Here is a 16,718-nt window from a genome sequence, read left to right as displayed (position 1 = left end):
TTGGCACTTTATAGAATCATATCTCAAGTTGGAAGGAACCCGTAAGTTTGAAGCACACATCAGCTTGGTTCCCTCTCAGATGCCTTGCACAGTGAAAGAAAGAGCTCCTAACCACGCTTGGAAGCCCATTGATAGATGTGCACTGTCATAAGGGTCTTGAGAGCTGTGTTGACATTACTGGATGCATCTTGTCTTAGAAGTGTAACAGTGGCCCAGAAGGGTGAAGAGTCCAATAAATGACACTACCCCAGTGCCACTGTCATCACCAAGTTTAGGCTTTTACCCAGCATGCTTCACTTACATTTTTTAGACAGCCAAAGACAGCAGGCTTTGCTTTTGGATGTGAAAGTCAAACCTTCCACTCTGTGGTCTGCAGCCTGAGTGCTGGCAGGATGTAGTGGTGGGTGACAGCCAGGGGAGAAACACACCCTGCACTTGTGCAGAAAAACGAAACCAGTTCATGCTGGCAGAAGCAAGAGGAAGCAAATGGTATAAACAGTGCAAAGTAAACGATACTGCAGATTTTTGTTTGATTGCAAATGCTAGTGATCATACAAGCACATTTTAAATCACGGTGTTGATAACCTCCACTTTAAACAAAAACAGAAACAACACTGAACAGTCCAGAAAAACCATGACTTGAGCTGTGCTTGCAAGCTGAATGTGTCGCTGTCAAGCCTTATGACACTCTCCGTTAAATTTAAGAAACAAAACTAATCATCTTTGCATTATTAGTTATAGACAACAACAATAATCTTGGCCAGTTAATGATGTCTTGAGGGTAAAATGCAGACAGTTGGCATTTTATCTACTTATAATAATCATTAAAATGGAAGTGCCATCCCCTCGCTCCCACTCTACTCTCCCACACACACTCAGCATTTTATGAGTCACGCTGTGAAAATAGCGAGAGGCTGATGCAAAGATGAGGTTTTGGAAAGTAAAGACTGCTTGAGGTGCTTTTCTTTGCCTTTCTTTTATTCTGGCTGTGAATGGGTCATATTTCCAAACCACTGTCTGCAGCCCAAGGGCAAGGTTTTTATTAAATCTAAAATCTGAGGGCAGTCTATGGTTAAGCTGAGGCCACAAGAGAAAAGCATTTTTTTTTGCATCAAATTTCTAAGAATGTTTCTGCATTTCATAGGGCCTTTATTTCTGTAAATGTTTAGTAGCCAATGATACCACACCACTGACCAGATGGTACTAAGGCTACAACTTGGACATACAGTCAGATTCTAGATACTTTTCTCTTATGAGAGAAGTTTGTACTAGCATTTTAACCCATTAACATTACTGTTTAAAAAACACACACGTGGCATGAGATGTGTCTCATTGGGGTAGTACAGGTGTGAAGACTGCTGGGTGACCTGGTTCTCCAGCTTCGGAAGGCAGCAATCCTGAGGGAGAGGCCCAGACTAAAGCTCCTGAGTGTGCCTGAGGTCCCGCTGGGTGCTCAGCCCAGTACTGTCCGTGGTTGCAGGATGGGACTCTGCTATGGCAACACTGCTGCCTCTACCCAGGAAACATCCGTATAGCTCCTCCTCACTTGGCAGTCCACAGTGTGAGGAGTGGGCCTCCTACCGCTCTGAGATGTGGCGTTGTAGGTGGCTATCTGAAAGGGTGACTGTCTCTTGGAGAAAGTAAAGTGTGAGTTTGTCTCTCTCTTTGTAGTGGGTTGGCCCTCTTTGTATGCCAGGTGCCCACCAAAGCTCCTCTGTCACTCCTCTCCTCAGCTGGACAAGGGAGAGAAAATACAACAAAAGGCCTGTGGGTCGAGATAAGGCCAGGGAGAGATCACTCAGAAGTTATTGCCATGGCCAAAACAGACTCGACTTGGGGAAATTAATTTAATTTATTACCAATCAGATCAGAGTAAGATAATGAGAAATAAAACCAAATCTTAAAACACCTTCCCCCCCCTCTTCTTTCCTTGCTTAACTTCTGAATTCTCTATAACCTCCCTGCCAGCAGCACAGTGGGATGGGAAATGGGGGTTTCAGTCAGTTCACCACACACTGTCTCTGACACTCCTTCCTCCTCAGGGGAGGACTCCTCACACTATTCTTCTGCTCCAGGGTGGGTCCCTTCCATGGGGTGCAGTCCTTCAGGAGCAGGCTGCTCCAGTATGGGCTGCAGGTGGAGATCTGCTCCAGCATGGACCTCCATGGGCTGGAGGAGCACAGCCTGCCTCACCACGGTCTGCACCACGGGCTGCAGGGGAATCTCTGCTCTGGTGCCTGGAGCACCTCCTCCTCTCCTTCCTCACTGACCTTGGTGTCTGCAAAGCTTTTGCTCTCTCATATTCTCACTCCTCTCTTTTGCTGCAGGGCTTTTTCCTCCTCTTTGAACATGTTATCCCAGAGGCACTACCACTGTTGCTGATGGGCTCAGGCTTGGCCAGTAGTGAGTCCACCTTGCAGCTGGCTGGCATGAGCTCCATCAGACACAGGGGAAGCTTCTAGCAGCTTCTCACAGAAACCATCCCTGTGCCGCACTTCCCCCCCCCCCCCCTCCACTAAAACCTTGAGTGCAAACCCAATGCATTGTAACAACAGCAGTGCATTTTACAGGTCTCTTTTTTTAGTTTGTATCTCTAGGGTAAAGAATTTAACAGAATCACATCTCTCCTTGATGTCTTCCATCCCCTAAAGCCCAAGTGGCATAATCCTACTTGTTATACTTGCAAAATATCTCAATCTTACCATAACAAATGGTAGACAAAATAACCTTTTGAGAGGTCTTAGTCCATACATTCTGGAAAAAACTCTTGTAAAGGCATCTGATCACAGAGCCCGTCCCTGTGGCTCTCCAGAGCATTTCAGCTTTTTGGCATAAACTCTCCAGAGTAAGTATTATTTCTTTGAATTTGTCCATGCATGTTATGCATCACTAACCTTCTTCTGACTGGAATGCCTGCTTTACTGATGTAATGGAGTAAATAATAGTATCAACTGAACTTATATTTAATAAGTAGTTTTCAAATAATTTTTTCACATCAGCATTTGTTTCCCACAAATACAGCACAGTTTTTTAAGACATCTATACACTTTTTAAGACATCTTTTAAGACATTTTTTAAGACATCTATATAAGGCTCTGTTTTGTGCCATGGCTAGTGGTGAGGTGAGAAAGGTGGAGAGAGAGAAAGATGGTGCAGGGGTCTTTATGGATGTCAGTAAGAACAGCCAACAACAGAGAGATTAATAAAATAACCATTTTAATAACACAGAATAAAGAGAGGAACACAATGAGGAATTCTTATGTCCCTTCAGGCACTGGGCGCCCCACATCAGACAGGCCTCAGGTGGATTTTCCCATGGAAGATCCCTCCAAGGAGTGGTTTTTACTTTTTGGTCCTTCGAGCTATTAAATATTTTCCTTATGAGAAAACAACTCTATTCCTAAAGGATGTTTGCGTGAGATCATCTCACTGCACTTTTAGATAAGGACAAGGCCAGGCGGGTGGTGTAATTGCTGGCACCAGGCAGGAGCTGCCCACAGGCTCCTCTGTTACAATGAGGTAGCTGAGTTTGCCCCATGGCCAAGGGGTCTGTACAGCAGGTCTCCTGGTCAGGATCACTGCACAGATGCTTTCAAATCTTTAGTTTATTCCTTCTAACAAGCTGTTAAGCTACCCCTTGGCTCATCTTCAAAATGAAGTCATTTAATCTACTAGTGCTAACGGGAAGAAGAATCGGGGAAGTACATTCTGTTGTTTTCAAGTGGAGTACTGGTCTTTCAGAAAACTTGGGTGTTTCACGAGTTGGAGTGGAAATACAAAACTGTCCCAAGGGGAACTCTGCTAGATGCAAATTTTCTGATATGGAAGGACTATACCATCTCACATAGAGTTAGGATAGTAATAGGTACATAATCCTGCTGGGTGTCATGTCCTTTTTCTGTGCCTTCCTATTCTTACAAAGACTTAGACTATTTTTATTTTCAAAGCTGCCAGGCAATCTAATGTCAGCCTGTGTTATACTGACCCACACACTTGTTTTTCACCCTGTCGTGTCTAAGCTGCTGATTCACTGTCTGTGAAGCAGACTGAGGCAACTGTGGTTACGGCCAAGCAGGAAGTTTGTGGCAGCAGCAGTGACACAGCTGAGTTTTACTTTACTTTGTAATATTCACTTGCTTTGTTCCAAAAGACATGCTCTCTCCTGCAGTGTCCTGCATTTGCTCTTTGCAGAAGTTTCATTTCCTACATGGTGGAGCAAATGAAGCAAGCAGCCTCATTAGTACCCAGTCTTGCTCCTTTTTCTTTTCACTGTTCTCACCATATGACAAGCTCCCCATGGGAAAAAAAAAGTAGGGAAGAACAACATTTAATTAAAGGTTATCTTCCATTGCACATACACAAGGAACCAAATTAAAGCTGCATGGAAAGTGTCATTTATAATTCTAGAGTCTAACCTCAGTCTAGAGCATATTGTATAAGGGCTGTGTGTACAAGCATATATACATATTGATAAGTATTATCTCTATACTGATAAGCGTGTATACACACGAGTGCTCTGTGAGGAAGATAGATAAGGACGGTCTTGCTCTGGATCTGTGTATGAGTTATTCCTGTAGCACACTCTGTCCTCCCCCTTTGGAAGGGCTTATGCTCAATTATATTGTCAGGATCTTGGCAGTGCAAATGCAGATGGCAGAAGGACCGCAGGAACGTGAAGAAAGCAAGCTGTTTGTCATCCAAGCTTGAATGGAGCTCCATGGAAGGCAGCAGAGCACTTGTCACCACTCCCCTCCAGACTTGCAAAGGCTTGCTACGAGGCAGAGGTAGCAACTAAGCTCTTCCAAAAAAGGTCAGATATCTTTTGCAATAGCAAATATTAATCAAGCTAAATATGTAACTCCTCACAACCTGAACATACAAGTCCAGTTTGCTCTCTCATATCATCCTTACTGCTGAACTAAGTCATGGCAAAAGGCAGGGAAACTTCAGAAGAATGAATTTGGCAAGCTTAGAAATTTAGTAAACTTAGAAATGTGTTTTATTCTTTTCTCTGTGGAGAGACAATGTCTTTTACACATCCTATATGTTTAAAACACATCCTATAGGATGTGTTAAAACACATCCTGTTAGTGTCACTAATTACATCTTACTGAGCATCACCAATCAACATCTGTTTGTTCTTAAATCCTTTTTTAGAGCTCTTCTTTCTCAACATTTCCTATTAGCACAATACTAGGTCTCAGGCAGTACAGATCCAGCATAAATAATACATAACTGGATACAAGCTGTGTTTTCTCTCCAGTCCTCAAGACTGCCTGTGAGCAAGGTTAGATGACAAGATGGCAAACATGATAATGTTTTCCTACTGTCTGGCTGATGTTGATCATAGGAATGAAGCTAATGTGCTTCCATTGTTTTTCTACTTCCATTTCATTAACTTCCACAATTCTGTGGGTGTCCTTCATTTTCCATCTGCTTATTATAGCTTGGCAACCTTGCTGAAGCAAGAAAATTGCTTCTCCAACTTCTTTCTGCTTGTAGAAATCATTTGTTCACTGTGGCTTTGCACCTCACAAAGATGGCAAAATTATGTACAATTATTATAGATCAGAAAAGGTGTTTGTGCTAGTTTGCACAACAGCAGGTGATTACGCCCAGTGCAAACTGGTGTACATTAGGTCCAGTGTTTCTAACAGAGCTAGAAAGCGTAAGTTTTACTGGAAGTTTTCCAGCAGGAAGTATTTGATCTTGCAGCTTGTACTTTGATGTTTGTTGAATATGTCTCAATCAGGACTGGGTTCAGCATAGTCAAAGCTGTTTGAATCTTTCAAGATCATGCTTTTTTTTTTTTCATTTCCAAACTCAATGGTTTCAAGTAATCATATTCCACCCTAGCTGAAGTGATTTGTATGTCTTAGCAGTGCTGCAAACTGCAGTCTTCCAGACTGGAACTCTCCCCGCAAGGTATTAATGCTCCCCAGTGATTTCAAATCACTTTCGCACACTGTAAAAAGGGCTATGTGATTAACACCCTTAAAAACTCCTTATGCTTTGCAAAGATTTACATTTAAATCCTAGGCATGTAGAAAGCCAGGCTGATACAAACCACGAATGTATTACTCTGTATATTTGAATGTGAAAGGTATTTCCCAAGCTCTTTGCTCTATCAGTCAGCTAAACATGTCAGAATCTGTGAAATTATTCTCTGCCTCTTAACTTCAGCAAGTTCTAGTAAAAAAAATCCCAAGAAAACTGGTGGGATTTTTTTTTTTTTGTCATAAAATGCAAACTCTGCCACTATAATATTCTGCTTCCCTACACTATATACTGTCTCTGTTTCTCATTACCCTTTCTTCTCTCCTTTTGCTTCTCCATGGGCTGCACAGAATTGTCTTTTCAACACAGGACATTGTTTATGGCTCTGAGACCATATAAAGCAGATCCAAAGCTGCATTCAGGGATTAGAGTAAATCCACTGGATTCTCTCTCCTCCTCGTTTCTATGATCTGGTAAAATGAGGGCACATAGAGTAAGAGCATGTGAAATTGGATCACTGGGTCTTGGTGGGTCAGTTGGACACAGACTGATCTTCCAGATTTGTTGCCAGTGGATACAAAGATATTTGCACAGGTGGAGTAGGAACAGTCCAGTGCATAAATTCTCCTGTTTTCCTTTTATTTTTGAATGCAGAACAGCCTATCCTTTGACTTTGAAGAAAGAAAAAGGCAGAGCTTATTCCCTTCCTTTACCAGCTGCAAGCACAATATTTGTCCCTTCTACCATTGTGCACATAAACACCACCTTCACACATGCTGGGTCTGTCTGGAGATGGACTCCTCCAGACAGCTTCAAATCCTTGTCTCTTCATCATATTTCTTTTGCTCTACTGCACTTTTGTTTCCCTGTACAACTGGAGTCCCTGCTGGTGTATCTAACCTCAGAACTATGGTGAGCTCTAATTGCTGCTGCTGGGCCAGTGACTTCAGCCTCTGAACCCTTCTTTTCTCCCAGCATACTAATACAGCATCCATGAGACTAGTCTTGTGAATTTGGATCAGCAGCTTTGCCACTGAGTTAGTAATGTCCACAGAGACCTACTCCTTAATATTAGCCACCCTGAATATAAATGCCAAAATCTGTGTGTTTTGACTTATCCCATCACACTGGGGCTAAATTCTGCTGTCAGCACGTCGCTGCCACATTATTACATTAAACATACATATATACATATACCCATTCAAGGATATAATGGAAGAGTAATATTGGTGCAAAGAGCAAAACCTTTTTTAGTTCTTTTGTAGCACAGAGAATTACTGTTGTGTTAGTACGGTAAATCAACTGTCAGCTCCCCCCAAGAACTAGGTTTGTCTAAGCACCTTGTTTTCTCTGCCAAGTTTGATGTTGGGTTTTTTTCAATTATTTATTTATTTATTGTATTTTCTTTCTTTGTTCTGTTGTACGATGGAAAGAGCTGCAAGCACAACAATACCTGCATGCTTATTTCAAGACAGGCAGTCTCCTGGGCCCACAAGCAGTGAATCAGTAAGATGAACTGAGTTATAACAACAGGAGCAAGTAGTTTATATTGGTATATGTCCTGGGTTCAGCAGTAGCAGTCATTTTTCTCCTTCTTAGTAGCTGGAGCAGCGCTGTGTTTTTGACTTTCGGCCTGGGAATAGCGCTGATAACACTGATGGTTTTAGTTGTTGCTCAGTAATTTTTACTCTGACCAAGGACTTTGTGAGTCTCATGCTCTGACAGGGAGGAGGCAAAGAAGGGAGGAAGCAGAGACAGGACACCTGACCCAAACTAGCCAAAGAGGTATTCCATACCACAGCACATCATGCCCAGGATGTAACTGAGAGTTACCCAGAAGGGCTGGCTCACTGCTTGGTCGGGCTTGGTATCGACGGATGGTATTGTATTCTCTTCCCCTGTTACTTCCCTTATCATTATTATTACTGGTGGTAGCAGCAGTGATTTGTGTTATACCTTAGTTACTGAACTGTTCTTATCTCAACCCATGGGAGTTACATTCTTTCGATTCTCTTCCCTGTCCCTCCAGGACTTGGTGGGGGGAGGGGTGTGGTGGAAGAAGGTGGGGGGAGTGAGGGAGTGGACTGCATGCCCGACTTGCTGACAGGGTTTAGACCACGACAGTATGTCTTTGAAAAGGAGTCAGCTATGGGACCTGTGAAGCATCTACCGTGATGTCTCCAAGTTTAAGGCAAGTCCAGTCTGTCGGGTTTTTTATTGTTAAATGAGAAGCTATTAATCTGCACCTGTGTTTGTATGCACACATACAAAATGTTGAAAATTAAATGGAAATGAAACATTAGTTGGTCTTCAAAGCTTGTCACTGTTATTTTTTGTGCCTCCTGTTTTGCTACTATAGAAACCTGACCAGAAGCCCCTAGAACTACTGCATGGGGCTCCTTGAGCCCTGAATTCCTCTCAACAAACACAGAACAGGTTACAAGAAGCCAAAAGTTAGGAAGCACAATGTTCTCCTGGCAAAGAACCAGGTCTGGCTGCCCCAGACAGCCCACAGGATATCAGGACAGATTGGCTGCTACCTTGCCCTGTTTGTTCCAGAGCAGGTAGCTCATGTCTGACTCTGCAGGAGATCAGTTTTGTTGCCTGAGTAGGATGAAAGCTGGTGCACTGGAGAGTCTGGATACCTGTTTCCTGGTCGGTCCTGTCATTGTCCCAGCTCTTTTTGTGACAACCCGATGACTCATTTTTCATGTATGTAAGATGAGGATAGTAGCATTTAGTTACTTGGCAAGGTGAAATGATGATTAATTAGTCTTTGTTTCTGCAGCCTGATGCACAGAGTGTGATTAGTTGCAATGTATGCGCACATCCTTCCAGGCAGGCCATCTTAAGGCTGCTCTGGTCAGTCTGACCATGAACCCCAGCAGAATCAGCTGCTTTCAACTCTTCCTGAACCAGGGAGGGAGGTGCCTGGGTTTTCCCTTCCTCAGTCCCACACAAAGGTGGTTGGTTGTCTCTTACCTGAAGGCTCAGTGCAGATGGGGATGTTTTGAAATCACTTTGTTAACCGTTCTCCAGATTCTAGACTGGCCCCGTGCATGGTGATGAAGATCCAGTGGATATGAGCTGGCAGCTGTAGGTGGCAAATTGCATTGCAGGTTGCCCAGGAATATCATGCTCATTCTTCAGTGGGGCAATGCCTCCCAAGAAGACAATTGCAATCTAATTGTAACAATATTCTTTGAATATAATGAAATATAATACAAAAAGATTGTGACAACAATATAAATCAGTGCAGCAGTTAATGAGAAAACCCTATGGGCCATTCATGCGTACACTGCCATTAACTCGTCTTCATTCTGTAACTTCATTTTTTTTCCTCTTTCACTGCAAAGGATTTACAGGTCTGGATGTTAAATCTATCTGACTTTTGGAACAGAGTAGTGAACAACACTGCGATCTAAATCTAAACTCAATAGCTGACAGAAGTACTTTTGTCACTAGAGATGAGGGAACTTAGGAAAAAAGGCTCAGCTCTTCCAAGAAACTTCAGCTACTCTCAGTGTTTCCAAAGATTGAAACCACCTTCACTCTCTGCTCTTTTGATCATGTGCCTGGGGCTATCCTCCATGAATTCTCTATGGATTCACTAGAATTGCTAGAGCTCATGGCATCCCTACAGGTTATAATGCCAGATTCTCTTTTCTGTAGTGCAGAAATCTGTACTACAGAAAAGAAGGAAGGAGCCTTAATGATCTACCCCAGAGTCCACGGCCTCACTTGGAGAAATCAAGGAATGATGGCAAATTAGAGAATGAAAAAGACCTCTTGTTTCTTTCCTAGATTCTCCTTCCTGACTGGTAGCAGACTTTTTGCTGCTAGAAATGACATGCATGCTACAATTTTACTGTACAATTTTTTATTATCATTTACCCTGATTTCATGATGTTTCCTGGTGTGAGAGTCTGTGATCCACATTTTGCTTTTCCTCTGAGAGTTGAAAAAGAGACTTCTTACAGCAAAAAAGACCTTTCAGCCTATGACAGGAATAGCTTGGAGGTTGAATGTGGCAACAGCTATGCCAGCTGGAGATGCTGTTGTCATCCATGTACCAATTCTGTGTTCCTTATCACCTTTACCCATGCCCATCCTGTCCACATTATTTATTGTGGCAGAAGTGTACTGAATTGTTACCTAGTGGAGTCTGCTCCTGAAAATCACTGGTCTCGACATTCAAAGCAGCAGCCAGGCCCAGACTAATAAACACCCTCACATTAATGGTGTTTTGTTATTGTGAACAAAGTACATCGGGTGTTCTCTTCTCCTTGAGCTTTCAGATTGCTCTGAGAGCTTTTATTTCAAAATTTATCTGAAATTATCTGGGGCAGACTCCATTAATTTTATACTGTGCCAGCAGCAGAGGTTTGGGAGACTTCAAGGTGCAACACTCACTGCCTAGATGGTGCCTCCATGCAAGCAGCCCAGAGAGACCTGCATACCCAGGAAGGAGGAAGTAAAGCCAAGCATAAGTTATGGTGCAAATAAGCACAGAGAAGACAGTGCTGGGAATATATCCTGGGATCTTTCTGAGCTGAGAGCTGGTGGCTGGCCATGTCTGACCCTCTTCTGAGCAGCTGTCTCCAGCTTGCTGGTTTCTGCCTTGTTCAAGGAAGCAAGGTTTTGTACAGTGTTTGTAAACAAGTGGAGCACCCGTCTCTCTTATCACAACTCTTCCTAACAGAAAATGACTACAGTACCATGAATTTTGGTTAAGTGTTAGGGCTAAAACACAAAAAGAAGAGGAACAGTGATTTAAATACTCAAGCTGTATCTGCTTCTCTTCTGGCATCCTTCAAGACTGATTTTCTTTTCCTCCTTACCCCCCAGCCTGAAGCAACCCATTGTCTATAATGCAAGATTCACTCAGGAATGTAATTTCTTTCAGAAGCCATCATTCTCTGGTATTTCTGATTTACTTTTTTTCCTCTTTGAACTTTCCATTTGTGGGAAATGTTAATAAATTCTGAGTTTGATATGATTTGGGCCAAACTGAAAATGGGAAAAAAGAAAAAAGCTAATTGTCCACGAACTGCGAATACAGCCTTTTCAGACAGCTTTATCTGACTAGAACACACCTTCATTAATGTACGCATTTTTGTATAATTTCAGGATAGTGTTCTGAGACTCTTCTGTAAATGCTTACTGCTTTTGATTTTTCAGTGTAAGGCTTGATTTCATTCATGGCTTTCAAAGAAAAGGACAGCCATATCATGGTCCTTATTCTATTACTGAATGGGAGATTTTAAACTAAAGAGAGAGGATGGTTTGCTCAATATCACACCATAAACATGTGGAACTTCTGGGAAGAGAAAGCAGATCTCCTGGAAGGAAAATTATTCACAAAAAATAGCCAGTGGTCCCCGTCTCTGTATCTCAGCATGAACCATCAGTTTAATTGGCTATGTAGACGATTTTGATTCACTAGTACAAGGTCTATTGGAGTTGAATCTATTTCTGAATGACCTCTCTCAAAGCCTGCAGTTTCACTTATTTGGGGGTTTTATTACTGTATTTACAGCACCCCATTTATCTTGTTTTGTTGGCATGTGGAAGAACAGAATGTACTGTTCTGCAGAACCTAGTCTACACAAAGAATGACAGGCTATCAGCAGATAAAACTGGAAAAATATGAAATAGCTAAGCTACCTTTGGCATCTAGTAACTCAAGTTAGATTAGTAGAGAGAGAAAGGTCAAAGTACTGGCAAATTCCTTCTCTCAGCTGGAAGGAAGTGAGCAGAAATCTCAGAAGCAGAAGTACATTCTTTGATAGGGAATTTTGACTGATAATATAATAGACTGAGCTGAGAAAGAGGGGAAAGAAAATCTTCATTGTTTTAAGTTAAATGTAACTGCCATGGCTGTAAAACAGTAGGGTTTGCCTCCATTTAATAGTAATGTGAAAGGTTTGGAAGTAAAACAATTAGTTGAAAAAATAATTGAAAAAATAATTAAAAAAATAGTTGGAAGAGATCTGTGACTGACATCATCGAGGCTAAGAAAAGATTTTTTGAGTTTCTCTTTTTTTTTTGCACTATTTTCACGTAGCTGCATATTATAGCTCCCCCTTTTTCTTGTTCAAAGCAATTTCTCAAAACCTTGCAGATAATGTGGTGGCGAACAGCAGAACTTGAAACCAGAACCAGAAATTCCCTGAAAACCCAGATAGTTATGTGCTTTTTAAATGGGGAACGATGGATTTCATGCCCCTGAAAGCAAACGACTGCAACCTGAGTCCTTCAGAGACCGCATGACATTTAGTACACAAATCTTTTCTTTCCTATCAATTCATTATGAACTCCTTAACTCTCCTCTCTTTTTGTTTCCTTTCCTCTTTTCTCCTCTTCTGTCATTTAGAGGTCCATGTAGAAAAAAGCCAGAAGTAGCATTGTCTTATGACTTCTAAGCTGCCTGCGGCAGATCAAGTCCTGTGGTCACAAGGAGACAGGCTCCCTGCTGGCTCCAGGGTCTTCACAGGGCTGAGACACACTGCAGGCTCCTCTTTGGCATCCATCCATTTTTTGTCAGGCACTGGACTCATGACTAGTATCCCTGCTGGCTTAAGTCACAATTTGACCCATATGCTGGAACACAGAATATGGTGGATGTCAATAGCAGGGTAGTGATTCACTACCTGGCATTATCTGTTTGTACCAGTCCACATCTCCCATGGATCTGGGGAAAGAAGTTTACAAACACCTATAAAATGTTCTATGACAGATTTGAAGCCTGGAATATGCCTTTCTGTAAAATATACTCACCCCTCGCTATACTTAGGCACGTTCTCAGAATGATCAGTCTGGACTAGCTCTTAAAATAAAATGAAGCTCACAGCAGCAGCAGACGTAACAGGGTTTGTCATCAGCAGGACCCAGACTTGGTGCATGCTGAGGGGAACAGCTGGTGCAGAGAAATGAATAGCCAACCATTGTCCTTGCACCTGGCCGGTACCGGCTCCTGCAGCCAGAGATGATAAACAGGGCGACCATGGAGATGACTGGTGTATTTGCTGGAAACACATAAATTAAACTCTAATTGTGGCAGGAGTGTATGATGTGTAAGAATTATGTATAAAGGAGATGTGATGTACGTGATCTTCTGATCCCCCCCATCAATGAAAGCTTTTTAGCTCTCTTGTCTTAGGGACAGAAAGACACTGGGGGGGGGGGGGGGGGGGTGTCCTTTCATGAAATGATAAAATGGGGAATAGGCAGATCAGGGAATGCAAATGAGCCTCCCGGCACATTAGATGAGACTCTAATCCTCATTATTCTTTGTGGACGCAGTGGTGATTTTGATTGTTAGCTGAATGCAACTGAGATGTGACTTGTACATGAGGTCTACCTGTTTAAGAGTGAGGATGGTGGGAGAAAAGCAAGTGCTGAACTCAGCCTGCCCTGCTGCTTACAGTGGAGGGCTTATGCAGCCATTACAAACACCAGTGATGTCTTCCAACATGGAATATGGAATAACTGACAGTTACCACCATGCAGGGATTTACCTTGTGACTGGGAAGGGACAGGTAAGCCTGCTGCACTGGCTGTGCTCAGGAGGCTGGGGAAATCCTGTTCCTGTGGCTACAGCCACCCTGGTCCCAGTACCGTGAAATAAGGTCTGGGGCAATGGGAATTTGTTTCAGCACAAAGTGAACATGCTAATGCTTTGCTGGAGTCAGGGTCTTCACCTTTGTTCATCAGTGCCCAAACTCACTTGAACACAAGGGACTGCACACACCACCACTTTCCTTAACCTCACGTACAGCTCTGCAACGCTTTGCAATTTCCCTACCACAGATGTCTAAACCAATCTTCCTGTTCAAATGAGTAATAGCAATTAGTAATAGCAGAACCCATCTCCTGAGACCTCATTATAAAGCCTCAAACCCAGACATTTACACATGGTTAGCAATAGTGGGAGACCACTCACCTGCCTATTGCTCCCCTCAATGGAGGAGACAGATCCTAGGGATGGCAAATGCTTCCCCACTGGATGTTTGGAAACTCAATCCAGTTTTTCCAAAGTAAACACCACAAAAATGATATGAAGACTTATTCATCCCTTCTCTTCCAAAAACTGTTGCTATATCACCTTCCTACAGATGCCGAGAAAACTTGCCCGTCGTTGCTTGGGGCCTTTGCAAAGAATAGCATCCATTATTCAAAGAGTGAGTAACAGCTCACAGATTACATCTTGTGTTTCCTTTTTCTGCTGACAAATGCTTGGAAGAAATGCTAACGACTTCTTTCTTCTTCATGGAGAACTAGAAAAATTTCCAGGTTGTGGATAATTCTGTGTTTTGCAACTTCCCACAAAATGAGTATTTTTCACAGATGCAGGATATTCCCTTGAAAAATCTGTGCACTGCCTGTCATCTCAGCAATAACTATGTGAAATAGATACAATTTCATTTAACTTCATCACCTACCCACTTCTGATAGCAGCAGTGAAGGTAACAAATGCCACTAATTTTCACTCAGTACTTCCAAAAGCTTCGAATGTTGTCCTCTGGAACTAAAGCTCACACAGCTTGAAAAATACTTGGGGCTTCACAAGGGTCTGCTTTCAGCCAGCTGCCACAGATCATTCCTGAGCTGAGAAGCTCACATTTTGTGATTAAACCACTTTTCCATGGCAAACTTCACTGACCAGCTGTGACGAGAACAGCCTGCTTGCCATTACTCCACATTAAGGACAGAGAAAGATGCTTTGAGAAACCCAGACTTTATTGTTTTAAAAAATTGGAATATTCATATAACACTACTTAGGAAAAATTGTAAGTGACTTGTAGGACCAAAACTATTTAGAGAGTAGGCTGAAGGACCAGTGTCTCTTCATCTCTCACTTTCTGAGTCTCAGCCAAAGCCACTGAGGAGAGGGGAGCTGCAGTGCAAATGTTCCCAGGCACTCAGCTAGGGGCTTTAATAACAGGGAATGGGAGGAGAAAGACCACTTTCTATTATTAATGTTTTCAAGCTCACTTTTTAAACCCAGAATATATTGCTTACGGGAAATTTTCTTTCCTGTAGAAAACAGTACATTTTCTCAAAGTCTGTTGATCCTTTCTGTATGAACCTCTTTTGAAGCAGACAAATGTGATGGTGTTCACACTACTACAACTGGGTTTCAAGGTGTCTTTTATGTTCTAAATCAAAATTCAGTGAGATTTAACAGTCTGTGAATGTCTGCAAATCAAGCAAGCTAAGGTCAGCTTTCTGGGACTGCGGCTAGTCCTTTGAATAGGGAAAGAAATAAAATATTAAAAGCCACAAATAAATGGAATGAAGAAATTCCATATGGCTGTGAAGGGTGGCTTGCTTTCCTAACATCTTCCTTGTTTAATCATTAAAGGAGGTCATATCTATTCTGATAAAGGAACTCCTGAGAAAGTATGATAAATGGAAAAGATCCAAATATGAACAGAAATCCAGTTAAGCTCTTCAAAATTTGTGTGACTAATGTAACTACTTGATCTGGCTTTTAAAATAACTCATTTCAGAGTGAAATGGTCACAACAACCCTGTGAACTATATATAGAAAGAGATGCTTAGTTCTGACTTATGAGAAACAAGGCTTCTGCAAAGGATTGGACTGGGGAGAGAAAATCTGCAGTACTGGTTGGTGTGGACTAACTGCACTCATCAGAAAGATGCATCTTCAGGACAAGTCCTGGCTGATGATGTGCAGTAAGGACCTGCATACCCAAGCAAAGCCACCTAAGTCCCATGTGATGGGGAATGGGAAGGCCTCTGTGGAGAGGCTGGTGGGGACCCCTCACCCTCATGTGAAGGGATCCTCATAGAATCATAGAATAGTTAGGGTTGGAAAGGACCTTAAGATCATCTAGTTCAATCCCCCTGCCATGGGCAGGAACACCTCACACTAAACCGTATCACCCAAGGCTCTGTCCAACCTGGCCTTGAACACTGCCAGGGATGGAGCATTCACAACTTCCCTGGGCAACCCATTCCAGTGCCTCACCACCCTTACAGTAAAGAACTTCTTCCTTATATCCAATCTAAACTTCCCCTGTTTAAGTTTGAACCCGTTACCCCTTGTCCTGTCACTACAGTCTCTAATGAAGAGTCCCTCCCCAGCATCCTTACAGGCCCCCTTCAGATACTGGAAGGCTGCTATGAGGTCTCCACGCAGCCTTCTCCTCTCCAGGCTGAACAGCCCCAACTTTCTCAGCCTATCTTCATATGGGAGGTGCTCCAGGCCCCTGATCATCCTTGTGGCCCTCCTGTAGACTTGTTCCAACAGTTCCATGTCCTTTTTATATTGAGGACACCAGAACTGCAACAATACTCCAGATGAGGTCTCACAAGAGCAGAGTAGAGGGGCAGGATCACCTCCTTCAACCTGCTGGTCACACTCCTTTTGATGCAGCCCAGGATACGGTTGGCTTTCTGGGCTGCAAGTGCACACTGCCTGCTCATGTTCATTTTCTCATCGACCAACACACCTAAGTCCTTCCCTGCAGGGCTGCTCTGAATCTCTTCTCTGCCCAACCTGTAGCTGTGCCTGGGATTGCTCCGACCCAGGTGTAGAACCTTGCACTTGTTGTGGCTAAACTTCATAAGGTTGGCATCAGCCCACCTTACAAGCGTGCCAAGTTCCCTCTGTATGGCATTCCTTCCCTCCAGCATACCAACTGCATTTTTGCCGTTTGCTCATTACCCTTCAAAACAACTGTAGGGCTAAA

This window comes from Pezoporus wallicus, unplaced genomic scaffold (genome assembly GCF_028554395.1).
Source record: "Pezoporus wallicus isolate ANWC-B61680 ecotype Strahan unplaced genomic scaffold, APGP_CSIRO_Pwel_v1 contig_3817, whole genome shotgun sequence".
In the NCBI taxonomy this organism is placed as follows: domain Eukaryota; kingdom Metazoa; phylum Chordata; class Aves; order Psittaciformes; family Psittacidae; genus Pezoporus; species Pezoporus wallicus.
The sequence above is the reverse complement of the archived record's forward strand: the minus strand, read 5'-3'. Positions refer to the sequence as shown.